At 36.5% G+C, this 22,098-nt stretch overlaps 1 pseudogene across 1 annotated transcript in view; it reads right to left on the bottom strand.

Annotated features, from left to right (window-relative positions):
• Positions 1 to 16,628: 16,628 nt before the first annotated feature.
• The window catches only part of LOC308233723 (upstream-binding factor 1-like protein 1), a 72,689-nt pseudogene continuing 67,219 nt past the window's right edge, over positions 16,629 to 22,098 (bottom strand). Inside the window, exon 3 of the transcript in view lies at positions 16,629 to 17,776. The product of the transcript in view is annotated as an upstream-binding factor 1-like protein 1 (transcript). The remainder of the gene's footprint in view (positions 17,777 to 22,098) is intronic.

Raw genomic sequence — 22,098 nt, 5'->3', positions numbered from 1 at the left:
AGGACCCGGATTTCCGTCACAGCCCCAGCTTCCTCAGGAAGGTTGTCCAGAAGGACATCTAGCCTAATTAGCATATTATGCCTTTATTATTTTAGATACCTGCATCCTGATCATTTAAAAGCCTGCTTTTCTAGCCTTTTGTCCTTTATTTAAGACATTTCCCCCCTTTTATCTCCTCTTTCTGGGCTCCGAAGCAACTTTGTCATTTTTAACAAGACAAAAACAAATGTAAACAAAATAAAATACGAAATTGTACCAAATGAAAGAATAATTGATGAAATTAGGATTTAAAAAAAAATCCCTTTTGTATTTATTAAATGAGTTACATAGTTTTCACTAAATGGAATGTACTCTCAGAGGTAGATATACAGAGTTGACATAACAACAAATTGAATCCTGGCCTCAGGGAAACTGTGATACATAGAATGAAATATCATGCCTAGTAGAGGATATGAGGCATATACATAGATGGTTTACTGCATAGTAGAGGATACGATGAAACACTATATTAAAGATCTAGATACACTGCTATAGGAATTCTGAAGCAAGTAAAATTGGTTATGGCTTAAGGAGCAGAAGTAACCAGAGTAATTGTTAAAGGAGAAATACACACATTGCACGAGGAAACAGAAAAGTCAAAACTGTGTTAGTCCTGGAAAATGTGAGAAAAAGTCAGAAAGCAGACAGATGATTCAATCAGGAGGTCATTTAGAATGGAAAGTCAACTAGGTATAAGGGAACAGTAGAAAGAGGCCATTAAATCAAGTAGGGATGAGATCATGGAAGGCCATCTATTTGTAAAACAATTAGAGTCAGATTATTAGCCTAACAGCTGTGTGGAGGAGGACACCAAGACTGACGGAAACCAAGAGATCATCACCATGGTCCCCTAACAGTGTGAACTGGTCTTTAAAATTCTGAACATGTTCAGCTTTATAAACAGGGAGCCCTTTGACTCTGATCCTTTTAATTTGTTTTCTTAAGCAAGAAAAACAGACTCTTTGGTAAATCATTCTATTTAGAGTAATATTCAAATCTCATAGAGAAGACCTTAAAAGTTCATTTAAGTCAGCAGAAAACTGAAGAATAGGCATTGCTTATTTTTTTTTTTTTTGCATCATTGATATATATCTGCAATGGATTCTATTCTTAAAAGCATAGAGAATTCAGAAAGACAGAGTTTTTCTCTAATTTTATCTCTCTCTCTATTATTTGGTCCTGATTTTTTAAAAAAATATATTTTCTCCCTTTACAGATAAAGTAATAACCTGACCACCAACATACTTAGAAGGTTATTTGTATTTGCTTTCTCTTTCAATCCAGAGATAAAGAATTTCTTCCGGCATCCTGAATAAATAGACTGTGCTTTCAATGAGCCTCATTGAATCATTTAGCATTCACCAAGTCTGGCTAGTAGAAAGAGTTCCATGGATAATTTTAAAAGCCATATGTAGAAAGCCAAATCTAAACAATGACAGCTGAGGCATTTTTTTAAACTGAAGACATATCATAAAACATGCTGGCTTCCTTAATGAGCACATACGATGCTTTTGCACACATTGTTTTGCTTATCTCTTAAATAAACAATTGCATTAAAAATGTCCTAATGTTGCCCTAGTCGGCTTGGCTCAGTGGATAGAGCATCAGACGCCTGCAGACTGAAGGGTCCCACATTCTATTCTGGCCAAGGGCACATGCCTGGATTGCGGGCTTGATTCCCAGTAGGGGTGTTCAGGAGGCAGCTGATCGATTGATCAATGATTCTCTCTCATCATTGATGTTTCTCTATCTCTCTCTCCTTCTCTCTTCCTCTCTGAAATCAATAAAGCAATATATTTTTTAAAATGACCTAATGTTGACAGTACTTTTCTTGGAGGTATGATGAAAAATCAAAATCTCAAATTAAATGTAAAAAGGTTCCCCAGATATTACTGGGAGCCAAGACAATAATCGAACTGTTTAAATGTAATACTAAGACGTTTATGGCCCCATATAGATAGATAGGTAGGTAGGTAGGTAGATAGATAGATAGATAGATAGATAGATAGATAGATAGATATATAGATAGACAGATATGGCACATACTGCTATCAGGCAGAATCTAAAATGAACAAAAAATCTCCTGGCAAAATCTCAATTAAAGTGCTTCATGTCTACTCAGAGCAAGGCTTATAAAATCTCAGTGAGAAGTGCTGTTGGCTTAATGGTAACTGTGCACGCAATGTGCCCTGGTGAGCTTTTCCATTTCCTGCCAGCATGGTACAGTGCTTTCTCCCATCGGCTCTTCCCCAATCTGCAAGGGACTCAATAGGTATTTTATAGGACAGTAACTATTTGCTCAAATGGATTTTAATGCAAACTGGCAGGTACTTATTTTTCCTTAAAGGCCAATATGGCCTAGGCAACAGATGTCTAAATCTCTTTAGAGAGCGATGGGAAAATAAATATTTCTTAATGTTATTCTTGCTATTATTTTTACCTCAAGCAGTTCTTGGCTTCCCCTAGAGTACAGCCTGCTTCCTGGATGTTACTACATTCATCTTCACAGCATGGTGAACAGGTGTCAGCTATGATTATCCTGGTTTTGTAGATGGCAAGAGAAACTCTCAGAAGTTATAATGACCTAAAGCTGCAGCTGCCCTGAACCTGGTAGATTTTTTTTATTAATTTAAATGAGGGCAACCAGTTAAGTAGAAAACAACAGAGAGGAAAGACTATTTTTGAAATAACTATTTATTATAGTTCTTGTTTATATAGTACTAGAGGCCCGGTGCATGAAAATTCATGCACCGGAGGGGGGGTGGTCCCTCATCCTGGCCTGCCCCCTCACAGTCTGGGAGCTCTCAGGGGTGGAAGGCAATCTAGTGATCAGGAGAAGGCAACACCCCCATCACACCTCTGCTGCTGCCACTGCTGGTAGCACAAGCCTCTGTCGGCCCTGGTTACCTAAGCCTCGGCCAGCCCTGCGCGGCTGGGCAGCCGACAGCCAAGGCTTGCCTGTGCCTTGGACCAGCCCTGGGCAGCTGGGGGGGGCTGAGGGGACTGGGGGACTCTGGAGGCAGGCTCATGGCAAGGCACCTGGCCTTGCCGCATGCCTGCCGCCCTGGCAGGGCTGAGGGGACTGGGCACAGCTATCTTTGAGGGTGGGGCAGTCAATTAGCATATTCCCTCCTTATTGGCTGTGGGCGCCACCATCTTTGTGACTGTGTGAGGGCCAATTAGCATATTCCATCTTTATTAGATAGGATTATTTAATCTTAACACTGAAGATGAGAAAAGTCAGCTTTTAAAAATAGCCAATGTTGTCCAAGTTCAGTCGAGCAAATTAAGCGTCAGAACCAGAATTTGAACCAAGATGATCCCTACTGCACTTTGAAAGTTGATCTTCACTTCTATGGAAGTTCATTTGTCTTTATTTGCCAAGGGTACTGTATAGAAACAGCAATTATGACTTAGCTACCTGGGCTTGAGAAGGTGAGAAAAGTAGGAGGTAATTGAATCCATCAATATCCAAATCTATCAACTTGTACTCCCTATCCTAGAAAGGCAGCTTGCTTTAATCATTCTACATATGTTCTTGTGGACTTCCTACTATTGCATATCACATCTTGAAGTTGACAGGGGATCTTCTCTCCTAACCTAGATATTGCAGATGGAGGATCTAACAAAATGTTTCATCAAGGACCAAATGTATAAAAAAAATTTCTCTATTCAGATTGCTTCTGCTCTTGCTGGAGGAGACTCCAGGGAGAAAAGTTTGACAGGAAATTATAACATAAAGCTTACAAGAATAAGTATTTATGCATTTGTTACTAATTTTGTTCCAAACTTTTCCAAGGAAATTATTTTTAGTAAGACTCTTCTATGAAATCATGAGTTTCATGGTTGGAGTGTATGTGTGTGTGTGCATGAAATAATGACAAGTAAAATACTTTGTTTCTAAAAGACATAATTAGAGTCATATAAGCTCATACTGTCTACCAAGATTTCAAAAATAGATAAATTTGAGTAACCCAAAACCAGTAAATGTTACTTGTTTTATACCAACCCAGTGAACTAAAATTAGTTCAGATCATTCTCTGATGTCAAAAAACAAAAAAACAAACAAAACCAAAAAAATGAACACAAATCATAGTTGCATAAATCATCTTGATTATATTATATCAATTGCAAGGTAATTTTTTATAATAAAGACTAATCATTCCCTGGAAATTTTATCCATTTTAATCCCAACACTAAGTGAATAACATCTGGTCCATCTACTGTTTTTTCAGCTAATTTAATATGAGAATATTGATTAATGAAAATAGGTCAACCATGAAAATTTATGACCCTAATGGTTATTGCTCCTCTGAAATTAAAGTCACAAAAACAAACATTTTATATTTACCAAAATAGGGGATGGGGTTGGTCTAAATACACTCGAGAGAGAGACAGAGAAAATGAGACAGAAAGGCTTTCTCAATGGCCCTTGAGGAATCCTTTAGAGCAGAGACTGAGGAACACAACAGACTAGAAGTTTGTTGTTTCTTAATTGAAAAGGAGCAGGATATACACCATTTAAATAGAAAAGAGAGCGGCGAACAGATAATAGTATGAATTGTAGAAATAACATACATTTTTATTAGTAAGCTAGAGACACGGTCTCTGTTGGTTTAAGTGTTGCAGTGAGACTTAAAATGATAACTCAAGGAGCTTACAACTTATAGCACTTAATTTGAACCTGACACTTGCTATTGATTCACAAGGAAGGCTCAGTTTTGGGTCCTAGCTGATAACATTTAGACAACTTTAATCAACGCAGCTTTGCTGGATGTACACATTGTTTGAAACAGTTGTTTTTTTAAAAGACAGCATTCACTGAGTTGCTCCTACTGTCTTTCAAGGCAGAAAAGGGTCTCCTCATGGGCTTTGCCTGTTTTTCATTTTGTTATGTTTTTTTTGTTTGTTTGTTTTTGCTTATATATCCACTGGAGGCCCGGTGCATGAATTCATGCATGGGTGGGATCCCTCGGCCTGGCTGGCAATTGGGGCCCATGGGGGCCAGCCAGTGGGGACATGGGAGATTGGCCGGCTGGGGATAGGAGCCATGGGAAGTTGGCTGGCCGCCCCGATCGGTCAGGTCCAATGGGGGCCAGCTGGCCGGAGGGAGGGACCCTGGGAAGTTGGCTCTGGGAGCACACTGACCACCAAGGGGAAGCTCCTGCATTGAGCGTCTGCTCCCTGGTGGTCAGTGCACATCATAGCAAATGGTCGTTCAGTCGTTCAGTTGTTAGGTCACTTAGGATTTTATATAGAGATAGATAGATAGTTACACCCCTTTGCAATGTTTCAGCATTCAGACTACATACGGAAGGTATTTAAGTAACAGCACTTGTCACACAGAGAGGCTGATTAAATTACAATAACATAATAGAAATGTCTTTATGTTTCATATAGCGACCAGCTAGTAGGCATTATTAGTACCATATATAATAAATCATTTGAAAATCTAAATGCCCATGCTAGAAACCATTGTGGGTAATATAAAATAATAAAATGTATATTCAATCTTCATAGAACCAATATAAGTTCAACCTAATGCAAGATGATTGTCAAAATACCACTGTTGCTCAAGTTACAAGTAAGAGGAGGGTAATAAAGGGAATTCTGTGGTCCAATAAGTTTAGAATCATCTGGCTAATTCATCTGATACATGCTACTTTATTAAAAATCTTCACAGATACTTCAATATGCCTAAGTTTGCTCTCAAGCTCCAAGATAAAGACATGACATATAGTGTTTAAAAACTTACTTGACTAAGAAATGATATTTCTAAGAATAGCTTATAGGAAAATTACACTGAAAAAGCATGCTTCAGAAACATCTGGCCTAATTTCAATTAACCTTATATGTATGTTTTTCAAAGCCCTGAAAAATCTTGAGTTCCTTTTATCCAAAAATAAAATAAATGTGCCCCAAAGGAAATGCTTTAATGTATTCACAGATCTTTCAAAGTTTTTATGCTAATTAAAACATTTATGTGATAAGAAATAACCAGAGGATCTCAAGATATATGGAGAAAAGTGTATAGAGTATTCATAAGAGACTGGTCTTTGTCCTTGGTTAGTGCTCAGAGGAGGTAAGTTATTAAAAAGTGGTATCTTCTTCCCACATTTCCTAAGTGAAACATGCTTCATACCCTTGTTAGGATGTTTTGTCATAGTGTTGTGTTGTGTGTGTTACTGATATAGATGGGTCAGGTGTGAGTGTGTGTGTGTGTGTGTGTGTGTGTGTGTGTGTGTGTGTGTTGTGATACGTTTTTGAACCTTTGATGAATTTAAACAGTGAGTTCCACAAGGGAAAAGAGTAGCTGTTATAAATTTTGTTTTCCATATAACATGCTTTCTGAATAACATATAACTTTGTTTGCCTCTAAGAAAGAAGAGCTTCAAAATAAAATAAAAAAATATTTAAACCGCTTCATCTAGCTCCTTTTCAAATCAACATTTGCATTCTACAGTTGAGCAGATCACTTACCTATGACATATAACTCAATAAGTATTTATTCGCTCCCTATATGGTTAGGCAATAGACTAAGTGCTAAGGAATCTTCTATTACCACTGCCCATTTATCAAGAAGCTCAAAAAATTGGAGCACAATTTACTTCCTAATGCAGAGATAGTTTGAGTTTAGTATTTTCAATTAAGAGGCCTAAACAACTGTGAAAAAAAGCTACTACTGCAAAAGCACTTAGGTTACTGAGGGCTCTTTGCTTGATCAAGAGAAATTAAGGCATTTATTTGCCCTTAACCACCTAGAGAGCAATATATCAGAAGTGTAATTACCAAATAGATAGAGACTTTTGGTTTTCTTTCCAGGTGAACAACAATAAAAGAATGTGAATTTCAGCACAAAGCTTAGGGATTAAATACAAAGAGCAGCCTATAAACATTTCAGCCACTGAAGGACACACGGATGTCACACCAGAATTTCAGCTACAGGGTGGCGGCTCAGTGGTGAGTCTGGGCATAAAGAAGACCATGTGAGAGATGAGGGTGTGAGTGGACATGGGAATAGGTTAAGGTAGATCAAATTGCAAATGAATAAAAGTGAAAGCAAATAAAAGTAAAGAGTGAAATTAGGGTTCAATTCTAATAACAGTGCATCAGCAAAGGAATGGAGTTTAATGATATTTGAGAATGTGTTATAAGGATCTGGGACAGAGATCCTTGCAGTACTAATACACAGTACTTTCCATATGAAATCTGCTATTCTAAATTTTCTATATAAAATAATTTTTACATATTTATGCATATATTAAAATGTGTACATAACACATATATGTATGTATATTTATAATACAAAGTAGATACTATCATTTTCCCCACCTGAGGGACAAGGAACTGAATCGTGGTGAGGTTAAGTCACTTCTCAGAGTCTTAGAGCTAAAGACAAAGGTAAGGATTCAATCAAAGCAATCTGGCCACAGCATCTGGGCCTTCCTCAACTGATGTACTATTTCTCTTAAAAGAACCCCTGTAATGCGGGTTCAGATCACTGTACAAAAAGAAACTGAGCCCATAGGCAAAGTAGAGAATAAGTGGACAAACAAAGCCATTTCCTAAGGATTAGCTAAGAAATTACAGGTTGTTTGATTATTAATTTGTTTTAATTTTAAATTGATACAGAAATAGCCCTGTACCTATAGGAATAAGTAGTCTAGATACAGAGAGTGTCTTTTACTAGTAAGGAGGTTTGCTTGAATTTTATGCTGCCAATTATAAAGGAAGTATAGTAATCGACGATGGACAATGGCCAAGGGTTTCCCCAGAGGATTCCCTGAAAGAACACTCAGCACTCTCCTTCATGCTGTTATTGCCCGATGGCCCCTCAATCAAATCAGAAAGGGCTGGGTATGGTCAGCCTTCTCAAATGCTCTCACTTTCTCACCACATGTCAACTATAAATTTCTGGGACGGATTTGGACTACTTTCCTACATTCCCTTTTCTACTTCCTCATGATTGAAGAAACAGATGGTCTTTATATTACTATCTAGTAAAATGACCAATAAACAAATGATAAGTAAGTTAAGAAAATGTACAAACCTTACTGTAGCAGCAGAATCAGAAACCGAACACTGAATTTATAGATTATCCATCTCTTACCCAAGTCAGAAAACACATTTTTGCTAGAACTATGTTATTTTTATTATTCTGGAGCTTAATATGAAACACGGTGTCAATCACTACATTTTGTATATCATTAGCAAAGTTCCAGAAAAAGGCGTGAAAGGACATGTATTGAGTTCCTGTTATCTACAAGAGTATAATAAACTTTTAGAAGTCAAACAATTTTTAAATCTACATAAGTGAAAAAAATCAGATAGATGAAAATGGAAAAAGACATTTGGTTCTATATTTCTAATTTTTGGAAAGTCTAAAGTTAAAAGTTTATAATAAAATGTCATATATATATATATATATATGTATATGTATATATATATATATATATATACACACACACTATAGCTTTAGTTTGTTTGTAGTTTCATCTCTACAGAAAACAAACTCAGGATGAAAGTGAGCAAAAATCACATTGATAATTAGGTGGTCTGTCAGCCTCAGTCTCCTTTGGGAAAAAATATTCAAGAAAAATCTCTTTAAAAATTTCAAAATGGCTATAATTAGAATCGGTGAAACAACCAACAATTTACGTTGGGAAGTATCTTAATTATATTGCATGATTATTCTATATATGAGAGAAACACACAATTTAATCCCCGCTGAATTAAAGGTATCAAATATAAAATGACTTTAACTCGGTAGAATGTACTCCTAGAATGGTTTACAGAGGATCGTAGTGAGATGCGGCTCGTTGCCCCTCTACTAAGCTGCTGGGAACTGTATGGGCAAGTTATTTCATCAATTTGCACATCAGTCCTTCACCAATGCAATGGAGAAAATACTAAACAACATAGCAATACGGTATTGTACACTTCAAAACGTTTGAAGTATTCTTACCACAAACAACAACAAACAATAACAACAACAAAAAACGTAAGAAAAACACAAAATAATTTAGGAGGTGATGGATATGTTTAATGCCTTGATTGTGGTGATGTTATCTCGGCTGTATTTGTATGGCCAAACTTATCAATTTGTTATTCATTAAATGTGTGCAATGTTTTGTATGAATTATACCTCAATATAGCTTTAAAAAAGAGAGAAGAAAAAAAATGAAGAATATCCCAACTTCATAGTATTGCTTCTTAGAAGGATAAAGTAAGGAAATGAATATAATAAATGCCCAATAAGGGTTACTACTATTCTTTTGTTGTTGCTCTTAGTATTTGTGAATCTCTTACTACTTTTATGTAATTTGTGGTTTAAAAATTACAAAACACAAGTCCACATGGATTTAAAAACAAACAAACAAAGAAATACCTTTCTGGGGAAAGTAAGTAACTTCCCCAAGGTTATTTTCCAGAGCCCATACACTTAATCCTTACATGGTAACTCCTCTCACTATGCAGTGAACTAGTGTTCCTAATAGGGACCTCCAGCTACTGCAAGAAACTAAAAGCCAAAATAAAATAAAATAAATTGGAGTATTAGAGCACTGGGTTAGTGTTAAGTACACTTAGTTGGCTTTCTTTGGAAATAAGCAAGAAATCATTTTGAATTTAGCCCAACTGGGTGGACTAAGTTTGGCATTTGCTTACCTCCTGACTTAGCCACCCCAACCCTCCCCGACATATCTTTCCTGAAGACTTCTCTGAGTTCCTGATTGTAATTTCCTGTACCCAGTTTCCCTTAGGTCCAGGTTCCATACCAGGATGGACTATGATATTAACTGTTACCAGTTGATCTTTTAATTGTTAACGTCAAAATAGCAACAACATGGAGACATAAGCACCAATAGGGGTTTCAGGCTGAAATATAGTGAGTTGTGCTCTGAAATAGCATCTCGTAGACACATACGAATTTTTCTCAACCCTGTAGCTCTAAAATTCTCTGACTGCCTTGCTGAAAAGCTATATTACTCCAAAAGTAAAACGCAAAATACAAACAAGCAAATGGAAGAAAACAAAGTCACCCCAAATTCTTCCCACATGGAGACAGTCATTGTTGACCCCTTGATGCATTACCTTCCAGATCCTTAGATGTGAAATGCGCCTCTATCCTCTGAGGCATGACAGCTCTTTACACATTCAAATATAATTATTAGAGCTTGTCTCTATTTTTTCTCCAAGATAAATTTTAAAAACACACAAAAAAAGATTGTTTCTGCCCTAGATGCTTTGGCTCAGTGGATAGAGCATCAGCCGGTGGACTGAAGGGTCCCAGGTTCAATTCCAGTCAATTTTGGGCATGTACCTCAGTTGTAAGCTCCATCCCTGGTACTGGTCAGGGGGCCCCTGTGGGAGGCAATCAATCAATGTCTCTCTCTCACATGTTTCTCTCTCTGTCTCTCCTCCTCCCTTTCACTCTCTCTAAAAAAACAATAGAAATATATCCTTGGTTAAACATTAACAAAAGAAACAACAAAACACTGTTTCTTCTTAACATTAAATAGAGCCATCCAAATATGTTCTCATATCACTTGGCCAGTAAAAGTGATGAGGAAAGCTTTTTGTCTGAAAAAAAAAACTGTAGTGAAGCAAGGTTTTGTATACCCAGCAGTCTATACTAATGGAGCTTTGAGCCAGGACCTTGAAAATGAGGCACACTAAAATAGCTTAGGGTGTTGACATATATTTTAAATTGGGCTCTATGTAATTGTTTGATGAATAACTTCTGGGTAAAGTGTGACCAAACTAAGGAGATTTCCATTTACATTATAGGGCAGTAAAATGAATTAGTTACGTAAAATGATATCAATGGAAGGAATTCCAGAAAAAAAAAAAAAAAAACTACAATAAGAATCACTAACAAATAAATATTTTATCTTTCCTAATTTGCAAGATATAATAAATTAATGAATTTTTCTAATGAACACTATTAAATAAAAACAACTTGGAATAAAATAATGTAAGATACTATGAAAGTCAAATTAGGGAGGCTCATTAAATCTGTACATTTTCCAAGGATATACAGTGTTGAATAATTCATTAGCTGTTTAATACATTTACATAGCCTTAAAAACCATGCAAACTGTTTTTGTTACTAGGTTTCCTTTTTTTTTTTTTTTGAAAAGGGATTATATATTTTTTTCATCCATGAGATTCCAAAAATTTAAATACAAAATAATTAACACTGAATTCTTGCCAATTAAACCAGTAGAGGAAATTTAGCTGACACTATGCTCAGTACTCAAATTAAGAGACTGTCTCATTGCATTAAACAGAGTACATTTATCACAGATAAGCTCTCAGCTTATTTATTGAATATGACAGTTAATGAGTAAGGAAAATGAATCCTCTCCGTATTGTAGGCAACAGATGCACAGCTGTTTTGCTTCTAATTATCTGATCTAGAAGTTTTGAAGCAAGTAGAGAGGATATAAACACTATTGTCTTTAAACTGAACCAGAATATAATAAAACCTGAATAGATTTCATTTCAATAAGTTGACTAGTCTTACCATCAAACTAAATAAAAATATTTTTAAATTATGTGCATAAGCATATGTAAGCTATATTCAAACATGATTAAACATCATGGATACAAGGCAGCTTAAATAATAAAATAGATATTAATTGAAACAACTGGGTTATCTTGTGCTTTTAAAAATATAAAATATGTCTATTCAGAAAGTCTTTCACCAATTTATTTTTAATATTTTTATGTATTCATTTGTTCATATCTAACTAATCCCTATAACATGCTAGCCACTATGCTAAGTCCTATAAACATAACTATGAAGAATAGCACATCTCTTGCCTAAAATTCTTCCCTGTAATGTATTTTATAGAAAATTTCTAAGGATTTTGTATATAAGTAGAGCAAATATGAACTTGTATATAGAACTTAGAATCTGTCTATTAAACTATAAATCTACTGACTGGCAGAGGAATGTTGCTTAAATATTAGTGTCTTAAACAAACACTGTTAATAGATTTCTAATTTTAGTGTGTTTTAGAGGTTATTTGTTGTGTTTTTAGAATGATGGCTTCTGCTAGCACTACTGTCTTGGAGAAAGCTACCCCTCCAGCCAGACAATTCAATTACTCCTTGCATGTCCCTGGTACCTTTCCAGTTGCTGCCCCAATGCTGGAACTCAGAGCGAGTAAGTTCATGAGTGGGCCCTTTATAGGTTTGCTATTTAAAATAGAGGATGTCAAATTCAATTTGAGTTTCAGATAATATGCATACTTCTTAGTATAAACATATGTATTCTAAAACAACAAAGCTACCAACAACAATGCTATTTATCTAAGATACAAATTTCACTGGTTGTCCCATATATTTTGTTGTTGTTAAATCTGGTAACCTTCCTCTCTTCTGTACCATCGCTTACTAGGCTCCATCATCCCCCACTAGGGTTCTATGTCCATCTTTAGTGACCCCATAGGACATTCTGTATCCACAGCACTTGCACAGTAATTCACATGCAGTGGAAGCTTCACATTAACTCCTTACCTTAGTTTGAAGGTGTGCCATTTATTACACTAAATATCAACCTTTACTATCATGTATTAACACACAATTTTCTTTATCTGCTTGAAGAAAAAATTTTGAGCTTTCCTCATGTAATTTTCAGGAGTAGAAAAACCCTGTACCTGTTACATGTTTCTGGCCTCTTATTTTATCCTATTTCACTGATACCAGGATTTCATCTTTAAGACCTAAGAGCAGCTGGAAATCAAAAGGTTTTTATTACTTGCTGGTAACTCAGCATGAAAATAATGCTAGCTCATTTTAGAATAGACCTTCCTTATACCCATAGTGTCTATCCTGAAACTTATCTTTAAGTAGGCAGAGAAAAAGACAAAGATCGTGGTCAAGTATAATGCCTTCAAATCCCTTGTTTTGTATAAAGCGTTTATGCTAGATTTTAATTAACTTGTGAAGAAAGAGGTCCTTTCTGATAGCTAGCTTTACATGGACCATTCCTGCTTTCCATGTGACAATTCTTACTCTATTGCTCTCTACTTACAGTAGTCTTCCGGGATTTTATACTCTAGCACCAACAGACTTTACAAATGCTTAGAACAAATAATTTTCTGCTTCTTATCCAGAAATGGTCTTCTTGCAAAGAGATTAAGCTTACTGTGAAATATCATAAAATCTTAAAATTCTATGTATTTTAGTTTAAGTTGTGATCAACTACAACCTTCAGACTTTTTGTTTGTTTGTTTTCCTGCAGTATTATTTCTCAACAATTTTATTCCTAAGCAATTATTATAAAGGCTACACACACCCATTTGCCCTTGAGCATGCTATATGACTATGTTCCCACTAATATTTGTTAATGTAAAAAAAAACACACACACACACACAAAAAAAACATTCAAACCTGTAAAGAATTTTTATGATTATTTGAGCCAAACTGTCGACAATTGCCAGGAAGCAAAATCTCAATGGATTGGGATAATGCTCTGGAGAGTGGCAGATTTTTAGCTTGTTTTTATAAATTACTATCAAAGAGGAGATTTAAGTGGGTTACATGAAATCCATTGGTGATAGATTAGGGAGGTGGGAGAAAGCAAAGCAGGAAATCCTCTGGGAATGGATAAAAAGTGAAATGATGGACACATGCTTCTTTTAAATAGGTGGATACTGGATAGTTAACAGTGGACAATTAACATGATAACAATAACAATGAGGGAATTTGTAGTTTCTGCCCTCGTGCTATCTGTTGTGCCCTGAGGGGTCCTGATAAAGGGAAGTTACAAATAACACAGGTATGTTATTTTAGATGCAGAAAGACAATAGGTTCAGTGAAGATCAAAGTTGATCTTTGTCAGCGAAAATACTGGCCTAGGACATGACTACCTACTATAAACTGCTTTTAGTTAAATTTTTAATTTCAGACCATTTGTGGTTACTTTAGGTCTTTGAGTTTGCAAAACTGCCATGCAGGCCTTCCCTGAACTAGTCAGGTTAGCATGTGGCCTTTTATTTTTTTCCATCCATATATTTATTCTCCAATATTGGACTAATTTTCTGATTTGTCAAACCTGTCTTGAATTGTTTCCCTACATTGCAGAATAACAGTAACTACTTCTAATTTAGTATTTTCATAACTGATGATCATTCTCTCTTTGGAGATCTTCCAAATTAAACTTGGCTTCTCAGTAGATATACTAATTCACAGCATCCTTTTAAAGGCAAAGAATATGCTACATCAAGAGAAATAGAACATTTTTTTTTATCGCAGCGTAGTATTCCATTGTGTAGATGAACCACGGTATTTTAATCCACTCATCAGCATGGATGGAACTGAAGAGCATTATGCTAAGTGAAATAAGCCAGTCAAGAGAAAGATAAATATCACATGATCTCACTCATTTATGGAATATAATGAACAACATAAACTGATAGGTCCAGAGACAGAGAAACATAGATCAGACCATCAAACCTCAGAGGGAAGGTAGGGGAGGGTGGGGTTAAAGGGGAGAGATCAACCAAAGGACTTGTATGCATGCATATAAGCCTAACCAATGGACACAGACAACAGGGCGGGTGAGGGCATAAGTGGGGGGATGGGGAATAATGGGGTAATAAGGACACATATGTAACACCTTAATCAATAAAGAAATTAAAAAAAGAGAGAGAAATAGAGTTCAGGTTTTTTCTGTTTGAATTCTAAGAAACATCCCATAGCAAGCTCCCTCCTGGCCCTGTTTCTCCAGGTTGAACCACCAGGTATCTATGCAAGACATCTTGGTTTTGGGAGAACTCAAGCCAAGTTTGTCAAACTACTTAGGCCAGTTATAAACCATTAGTAAAGAAATTGGCCCAGAGGATCTCCACGGGGTTTCTGACCTTAAATAGTATGTCTTAAATTTAAATTATCCTGTTCTCTGCCAAGAGTCAAAAATTAGAAATCCAAATATCAAGAAATAAAGATAGAGCTTTTCTGGTCTAGATATAAATCAACTATCTCCACAACTTCACGTGCCTGTTTCCTTTTATTAATGTTTGAAAACAAAACAAAAAATAAATAAATAAAAACATGAATATAAAATAGAAACTTGGTCTTATAAATGGAAAAAAAAAACACACAGTTAACTGTTCATTTAAAATTTCACTGATCTATATCAGCCACTCAACTTGACATACCATTATTTTAAAATGTTCCTTTTTTCCTCCCTCAACTGTCTAATTGATATTCTCTTTTGAAAAGTGTCTTGTAATTTAGTATACCTTTAGCTGGCACAAATAAGAAAAACTTTTTCTTTCATTATATTGCTATTAATATATTTTTTCTCACATTTTAAACTCGCTGCTTCCATGTGAGTGAATTCCAAAGAGATAGTCTCACTGATTAGCCATCAGTGTCTAATTAAGACAGTTTTTCAGCTGCCTCTCATCTCAGTGCCTCTAGCCATGCTATCCGTATGCCACTGACTTGCATAGCCCACAATTACACTCTGATAACTCTCAATAATGTTGAGATATTAATTAATCTAGTACCCATTTGCTCATTCATTCAATGAGCCACGAATAACTGTTGTGCACATCTATATCCCTTGGCAACCACAGTGCTAAGTAATGGAGAAACAAGAGCAATAGGGCTCCTGATCTCATGCATTTGTAGGCTGACAGAGAATACAGATAGGAAAACAGGAAATCACAAAACACATGGTGAATGCTACAGTGGAATTCCTGATGGACTGAAGTGCACAGGAGGTACCTAAGGTGGGAAGTCAGGAAAAAGTCTTTGAAGAAAATGTTAGCTAAAACATAAAGAAAAAAGAACAATTAACTAGGAAAAGATAGGCTATGAGATAGAGATATAAAACATTCCAGGCAGAAAAATCAGGAAGAGCTTAGTAGAAAGTGCTTAACAGAAATACCATATGTCCTGAGAGAGAGAGACTGAGAAAATGAATGAATGAGAGAGAGAGAGGATAATAGATTAGTTATGTTTATGTAGAGTTAAGTGCAGGAGGGAGGCTCTAAGAGAAAAGGGGCTGGGATAGTGAGATAAAATAAAACCTTACAGGGCCTGGTAAACAATGTTAATGGTAGAGAGGAACAGACTGAAGTCAGAAGGGTTTGGTAAAGGCCCCTAATTTTCTTCGCTTCTACAAGTCAGCCAAAGGAGAATGGATGATGTGACATAAACATGGTTCTCCATATTAGGGCTGTTTTCTGAGACTCTTAATTCTTCCTTTATTTTTCCCTAAATTTCACACTTTTTTGGATGTGATGATCATGTTGTCACCCTCATGAAATCTTCCATTGAGTTAACTGAATAAATGCATTTTCTCCTTCCTCTGACCATATTATAGAGGATTCTAAAATGGTTAAGACCTGTCCTCAAGAAGCTATCTAGTGGAAGGGGAAGATAAGTTTAAAATATATACAGCTCAAGAATATGTGTTCAAGATAATACATAAGGGAGAAAACTAAAATTATACAGATTCAGGAGGACAGGGAGAAAAGTTCCTTAATTTGGTGTCAATGCCAAGGACTTTGGTTGGGAAGTTCTCTGTCCTACCATTTGGAAGTGAACAAAGCTCAGTTGGAGTGAGTCAGAGGCTGGAGTTGCTGTCCTCACATTCTTCATCTTCATTGCCACTGCTGGAGTCTGAGGACACATGCCTTCTGCCTTTTCCCCATCTTCCTTATTTTCTTCGGATCCCTGTGAAGTCTCTGATGACTCTGCCTCTGGAGCCTGCAGGCCCTGCTCCTGGGCAAGCCCTTCTTGCAGAGTGCCTGCTGATGGAGACTGCACATCTGTCCTGATGATCTTGGGCTCTGGGCCTCCTCTCATGTTCATGTTCTTATGCTTACCATAGGTTCTCTCTCTGTAGGCAGCATACTCTTCAGGAGACAAACTCTTGATCCAGTGATCCAGGTCCACCTTGTACTGTTTCTGCAGCTTCTTATAATTCTCCCTCTGGCTCTGCGGGATGTGCTGCTAGTGTCTGCTAATCTCCACCATGAGCTCCCTCAGGGGCAGGTCTTGCAGCTCCCTACTTGGCCACAAATCTGGTGGAACTTCTGGTATTCATTCATGGGGGGCTTCTCAGGCTCTTCATGAAATGTAATCTCCTCCAAAGAAATAGTTTTCTGGGAAAGAGTTCACTTCTTTCTTATTTCCCTGAAACTTCTTTTGGGCTCTGGTTGGACTACTTTTGGGGAAAACAGATGTCTTGGAGTTCTGGACTAGATCAGGGTGGTCTTTCCTGAACTGAGCCAGTTTCTCCTCAAACTCCTGTTTCTCCTTCTGGAAATCTTGAATATATTTCAGCTTTGTCTCTTCTGGGAGCTCCTTGTATTTCTCAGACAGGACCTTGGTCAGCTCCTGGTTACTGAATTTGGGGTGCATTTGGGAATACACGGGCTGCTTCTCCTTGAAGAAGTGGAGGTAAGTAGTCAGAGGCTGCTTGGGCATTGTTTGGATATTTCTTGCATGTTTTACTTTTATGGGAATTTTTACCATGTTTTTTAGCTTCCAATACTTTCAAAATGCAAATCTCAATTTATAAGAAATTCTTTCAAAGTGCAAATCTCAATTTATAAGGCATGTCTAACCATTTGAGTTTGCACATTTCTCCAGAAAAATCTTTAAAAGCTACTTTTCCCCAGTTCCTATGTGACTGGATTGATTTGAATGTGTGGTTGTCATTGGGTGGAAGGTTATTCTCCATTCTTCCCAGTAACTGTGCAATGTCTTCTTTATACCAGTTGTCTCAGCTATTAGACAATGCCATCTCTAAGTCTTTGGGCCACTTATATGGTCCTAGCAGTTTAGACACCTCAGCAGGATCTCAAACTTCTTCACTCTCAATATGCCCCTGGTGAATTATTTCAAGATGTGTGATTTTTATGTTTCAGGCATTTGAAGGATGATTTTATTACAGAGTTATTGAGAAAGGACAGCAGAGTCTTCGGATCTTTTGCTGAGGCAAATGTTTCCTTCTCCACTGTAGCTCTCTAGGAATTGTGTTGATCTTCCAACCAAAAGGCTACAAAATGTTCATTATCACCCTTTATTTCCTTAATAAATACTATTCATAGAAATTAAATTAGTATTTTAAGTTATCTGCACAGTATAGAGTATAACATTTCTTCAGAAAACTTTCTTATTTTCTCATTCAATCTTAAAAGTACACTTTATAAAATGTTTGGGGTTTTATTTAGAAACATATTAAGGCATTTCAAAATAAAAAAATAAAGTATTTAGCCCAGCCAGCATGGCTCAGTAATTGAGCATTGACCTATGAACCAGGTTCAATTCCCTGTCAGGACACAGGCCTGGGTTGTGGGCTGGGTCCCCAGTAGAGAGCGTGCAGGAGACAGCTGATAAATGATTCTCATCATTGATGTTTCTGTCTCTCTCTTCCTCTCCCTTCCTTGCTGAAATCAATAAAAATGCATTTAAAATTTTTTTAAAAGTATTTAATGTGTTGCAATGCCAAACCAATTGACTACTTGTTTTCTCTTAGTTTTTAATCCAAATACATAAGTAATATAAATGTGTATTTGAAAATATTTTCTTTAATTTTACAACTATATTTCACAAGGTATGTCTGACACTATATCATACACATATTTTGAGAAAGTTGGGAAGTAAAGCACTCTTGTAGAAATGAAAGCTTTGCCTACCCAAATGATTTCAGTGTCCTGAAGTTGCAATTCTTAACTTAGCTTTGCATGTTCTCCCTGTTGGCACTTCCTGCTGGGTACAGGAGCTAAAGCCCTGCCATCAGTACTTCAGCACCACATTTACAAAGAAAAACAAACAGTAAACTTCAGGTCTTCTGAGCACTGAAGAGCAAATATGTCAGGAAGTAAAACAGTCCCCTGTGTGGCCTGCACAAAAATCTTCCTCCTTCAGAATAGTAGAGAGAAATACTTTGAAGTATTTCAGTCCCAAGAGATCTAGAGGACACTCGGGACTATGGAGCTTTACTCATCTTATCGCATACAGAGACAAGTGGCCACTGAGAGATATGGCCTGTTTCAACAACCGAACTGTGTAAGTGGATTTTTTGCACTTAAAATGGAAAGGTAGGAGGAGTGTAGAGAAGTTGATGTGGGCATGAATATGCTATTGCCCAGCTCGCAAATGTTGTTTTCACTTACATCTCTGGGTATTTGAAATAATGTACACTGAATGGTAAATAAACTTCCAAAAGAAAAAAAAAAGGAAAGAGAAGACTGCCTTTTAACAGTCTTGTGCTATAAACATGTCTGGACTTATAGGAAGGGTCTGTATAAAAGCCCATATCTTTAAGTGATCTCTCAGGCTCTTATTAAAGATTTTATATGACTAACTTGCTTCTTAGAGGAATTTAAAAAATTTTAGGTTAACATCAGAAACTTAGACATAAATGAAAAAAGACAAACTTCCTATCTGATGATATACATACATAGCAAATTAAAACCAGAAAGGATACACACACACACACACACACACACACACACACACACACACACACACAGCAAAATAAAACCAGAAAGGATTTCTGCAGTAAAAATGCAATTATCTATAGAATCCCATATAATAAAAGGCTAATATGCAAATCAACCTAACGGCAGAATGACTGGTCTCTATGATGCTCACTGACCACCAGGGGGCAGATGCTCAATGCAGGAGCTGCTGCCTGGTGGTCAGTGCACTCCCACAGGGGGAGTGCTACTCACCCAGAAGCCCTGAGCCAGGCTCACAGCTGGCAAGTGCAGTGGCAGTGGTGGGAGCCTCTCCCGTCTCCGTGGCAGCTCTAAGGATGTCTGATTGCCAATGTCCCATGGGGAGTGGGGCTAAGCTGTCAGTTGGACATTCCCCGAGGGCTCCTGGACTGCTAGAGAGTACAGGGTGGGCTGAGAGACTCTCCGCTCCCTTGAGTGTAGAATTTCGTGCACTGGGCCTCTAGTCTAAAATAACAAGTAATTTCAATAAGTGATATTATGGTGGATTATAAGAGAAATTTTCGAATTACTATTAATATTCCTTTTCTCCAATTCAAGAGGGATAGATGGGTATATTTATATTCACACATGAAGCATTTAAAAAAACAAACTCAATATAAAATAATGGATTTTAGACATTGAACATGATGCAAAGGATGATCCCTGAGTGAGCAGAAACAAATGAGGCAAGTCTTGCAATTGTCCAAATTTATGGCCTGGAGTAATTTCCAGGCTGCAACAGAGGAAGAGGAACTAGGTAGAGCCTAGTCGTCTTGCTGTGTTGAAGAAGGAGAACTGGGTGTCTAAGGAAGTCAAGTTGGCTAGAGTTTGCTGTGCAGACTACCATAGAATAGAGGGCTACACAGAAAGAACTCTAGAGTTTAGCAAAAAGGTCACCCTAGAGCTCTTAGCTGAGAAATAGCATGTGAAAACAACAACAACAACAAAAACACTTCATGATTCACAGGACATGAAGCAGAGTGCTCAGAAAAGTTTGAGCTCAGTAGTATGGCAATAGCAAAACTAGTTCTAAACTCAGAACCACTCTGGTCTCATCTAACAGATTTTAAAAGCAAGCCTCGAACTGATCAAATATTTTTTAGAATAACTTGACTGTGCCTCAGAACAATATCAAGGGTGTTTATAGGGCTATGAAAATATCTAACACCCCCAAAGAAAACAAATTTCACAGTGACTGGAATTGAACAAAAATGTATCTGCATACAAAAAGGCAGGCAGTTCATAAGGAGGTGAAAATTTAATCAATAGAAACAGACCCAGAAATGATACAGATGATAGAATTAATAATCAAGAACATGAAGAGAGTCATTACAACTAGAGAACTATAGCTTTACCTATGTATAGTTCAAGATGGTACAGAAAAGACTGAGCATGTTGAATAGAAAATACAAAATGTACAAATATATAATACTTTTTGTGAGAAATCAAACTTTTTGCAACCTTGATCTTTCCTTTTCAATCAGAATCACTTAAAATATACACAACTGCATATTTGAATTCAACAAGAAATATTTTTACCCTTGGATTCATCCTACCATGCCATCAAGTTGAAATGAGAAGTCAACATTTTTACTTTGTTTCATCAGTTCTATTTTTTCTTTGTAAGTCTTTCAACAAATGCATGTTTTAGCATGAACTTCACCCTTCTTTACAATAATTCTCTTTATTTGCAATACTTTAAAGGTAGATACAATTTATCATTTTCAAAAGTTTCATCTTACTTTGAGCCTAAAAATCTCAATTTACCTTCTGGTACTGTGACAATTGCCATAGTCACTCATGCACACTTCAGCTTTCCTTGACTTAAAGAGGAAAGAAACCCAAACTCAGTCAATCTCAATAGTTGTGTGACATTATCTGTCAAATAAGTCACTCCTAGAGTAAATTCAACTATTAAAACTATTTTGAATTTTCCTAAGTGTTTATATTTGTAGAAGCAATGCAGACACAGCCACATATTAATAAAATAACATTGAAGCTAGTCTTAGAATTCTATGCGAAAAGAGAAATTTGAGGAGAATCTTGCCCATAAAATTTAAAGCTGTTCTAAATATAACTCTTTGGCATCAAGTATTAAGTCGGAATTAAACTAAATTCACAATCTTGAAAATAAACCTTCCATGGACAATTGTATTCAAAAGCTCAGGGGCAATGATGTGATAAGAAACTTCAATTTATTGTTCAGTTTTCTAACTGGGTGAGAATAAAAAAAGATTTCTGAGTTGTAAGTATAAATGGATCCTTAGATTTATTGGGAACTATCTATAAAGCAAAATAAGTATACAGTTAAAAATGTATACTTGAAAAAGTCACATGGGGAATGAAATAGTGTTTGTCCTGCTCCAGAAAACAAAATTAGAATATGTTTTTGAAAGCTATAGGAGGATTTGTTAAAGCTGATTAAAAACTCACTATTTTAGAACTCTCCAGAATTTTAAGATCAAGCTTAGTGACTACTTGGGTTCTACACAGGGGACTCAATAATGAGTAGGAAGTTGGGCAACAACGAATTCAAACAATTTTGTGTCTAAACACTTTGCTTTAATGAAGTAGTTTTCACTA

This window comes from Plecotus auritus (assembly GCF_963455305.1).
Source record: "Plecotus auritus genome assembly, chromosome: 9".
Classification (NCBI taxonomy): Eukaryota; Metazoa; Chordata; class Mammalia; order Chiroptera; family Vespertilionidae; genus Plecotus; species Plecotus auritus.
Note: the sequence above shows the minus strand (reverse complement) of the source record. Positions and strands in the feature narration are given on the sequence as shown.